At 56.6% G+C, this 2,500-nt stretch overlaps 1 protein-coding gene across 2 annotated transcripts in view; it reads left to right on the top strand.

Moving 5' to 3' along the window:
- Positions 1–2,500, top strand: part of polr3a (polymerase (RNA) III (DNA directed) polypeptide A) — a 55,966-nt gene that overhangs the window by 33,815 nt on the left and 19,651 nt on the right. The window lies entirely within an intron of this gene.

Genomic DNA, 2,500 nt, shown 5'->3' with positions numbered 1-2,500 from the left:
GCTGAGAGAGAGGGTCAGAATGCTGAGAGAGAGGGTCAGAATGCTGAGAGAGAGGGTCAGACAGCTGAGAGAGAGGGTCAGACAGCTGAGAGAGAGGGTCAGAATGCTGGGAGAGGGTCAGACCGCTGAGAGAGAGGGTCAGAATGCTGAGAGAGAGGTTCAGACCGCTGAGAGAGAGGGTCAGACAGCTGAGAGAGAGGGTCAGACAGCTGAGAGAGAGGGTCAGACAGCTGAGAGAGAGGGTCAGACAGCTGAGAGAGAGGGTCAGACTGCTGAGAGAGAGGGTCAGACTGCTGAGAGAGAGGGTCAGACCGCTGAGAGAGAGGGTCAGACATGAACATCACGCTGGGGGTACCACGCATCAAAGAGATCATCAACGCCTCCAAGAACATCAGGTAAGACCCACACACACTGACCGTTTACATTCAAGTGGGCAGAGTTTCATTTACTGTGCACTGAGGACCCTGAGAGTCAGACTGCTGAGAGAGTGGGTCAGACTGCTGAGAGAGAGGGTCAGACTGCTGAGAGAGAGGGTCAGACTGCTGAGAGAGAGGGTCAGACTGCTGAGAGAGAGGGTCAGACCGCTGAGAGAGAGGGTCAGACTGCTGAGAGAGAGGGTCAGAATGCTGAGAGAGAGGGTCAGAATGCTGAGAGAGAGGGTCAGACCGCTGAGAGAGAGGGTCAGACCGCTGAGAGAGAGGGTCAGACCGCTGAGAGAGAGGGTCAGACCGCTGAGAGAGAGGGTCAGACCGCTGAGAGAGAGGGTCAGACCGCTGAGAGAGAGGGTCAGACCGCTGAGAGAGAGGGTCAGAATGCTGAGAGAGAGGGTCAGAATGCTGAGAGAGAGGGTCAGACCGCTGAGAGAGAGGGTCAGAATGCTGAGAGAGAGGGTCAGACCGCTGAGAGAGAGGGTCAGACCGCTGAGAGAGAGGGTCAGACCGCTGAGAGAGAGGGTCAGACCGCTGAGAGAGAGGGTCAGAATGCTGAGAGAGGGTCAGACAGCTGAGAGAGAGGGTCAGACAGCTGAGAGAGAGGGTCAGACAGCTGAGAGAGAGGGTCAGAATGCTGAGAGAGAGGGTCAGAATGCTGAGAGAGAGGGTCAGACCGCTGAGAGAGAGGGTCAGAATGCTGAGAGAGGGTCAGACAGCTGAGAGAGAGGGTCAGACAGCTGAGAGAGAGGGTCAGACAGCTGAGAGAGAGGGTCAGACCGCTGAGAGAGAGGGTCAGACTGCTGAGAGAGAGGGTCAGAATGCTGAGAGAGAGGGTCAGAATGCTGAGAGAGAGGGTCAGACCGCTGAGAGAGAGGGTCAGAATGCTGAGAGAGGGTCAGACAGCTGAGAGAGAGGGTCAGACAGCTGAGAGAGAGGCTCAGACCGCTGAGAGAGAGTCTGAGAGAGAGGGTCAGAATGCTGAGAGAGGGGGTCAGAATGCTGAGAGAGAGGGTCAGACCGCTGAGAGAGAGGGTCAGAATGCTGAGAGAGAGGGTCAGACCGCTGAGAGAGAGGGTCAGAATGCTGAGAGAGGGTCAGACAGCTGAGAGAGAGGGTCAGACAGCTGAGAGAGAGGGTCAGACAGCTGAGAGAGAGGGTCAGACCGCTGAGAGAGAGGGTCAGACTGCTGAGAGAGAGGGTCAGAATGCTGAGAGAGAGGGTCAGAATGCTGAGAGAGAGGGTCAGACCGCTGAGAGAGAGGGTCAGAATGCTGAGAGAGGGTCAGACAGCTGAGAGAGAGGGTCAGACAGCTGAGAGAGAGGGTCAGACCGCTGAGAGAGAGTCAGACAGCTGAGAGAGAGGGTCAGAATGCTGAGAGAGAGGGTCAGAATGCTGAGAGAGAGGGTCAGAATGCTGAGAGAGGGTCATACCGCTGAGAGAGGGTCAGAATGCTGAGAGAGGGTCAGACCGCTGAGAGAGGGTCAGAATCCTGAGAGAGAGGGTCAGAATCCTGAGAGAGAGGGTCAGACCGCTGAGAGAGAGGGTCAGACCGCTGAGAGAGAGGGTCAGACCGCTGAGAGAGAGGGTCAGACAGCTGAGAGAGAGGGTCAGACCGCTGAGAGAGAGGGTCAGACCGCTGAGAGAGAGGGTCAGACCGCTGAGAGAGAGGGGGTCAGACCGCTGAGAGAGAGAGGGTCAGAATGCTGAGAGAGAGGGTCAGAATGCTGAGAGAGGGTCATACCGCTGAGAGAGGGTCAGAATCCTGAGAGAGAGGGTCAGACCGCTGAGAGAGGGTCAGACCGCTGAGAGAGGGTCAGAATCCTGAGATAGAGGGTCAGAATGCTGAGAGAGACGGTCAGACCGCTGAGAGAGAGGGTCAGACCGCTGAGAGAGAGGGTCAGACCGCTGAGAGAGGGTCAGAATCCTGAGATAGAGGGTCAGAATGCTGAGAGAGGGTCAGAATCCTGAGATAGAGGGTCAGACACGGACAGACGGTGTCTAGCTCTGATACACTGCAGTGTGAAGCACAAACCCAGGAGCCTGTAACTTGTGTCGGAGAACCATCCGGA

This window comes from Hemibagrus wyckioides, linkage group LG13 (genome assembly GCF_019097595.1).
Source record: "Hemibagrus wyckioides isolate EC202008001 linkage group LG13, SWU_Hwy_1.0, whole genome shotgun sequence".
Taxonomy (NCBI): domain Eukaryota; kingdom Metazoa; phylum Chordata; class Actinopteri; order Siluriformes; family Bagridae; genus Hemibagrus; species Hemibagrus wyckioides.
This window is presented reverse-complemented; position numbering and strand designations above follow the sequence as displayed.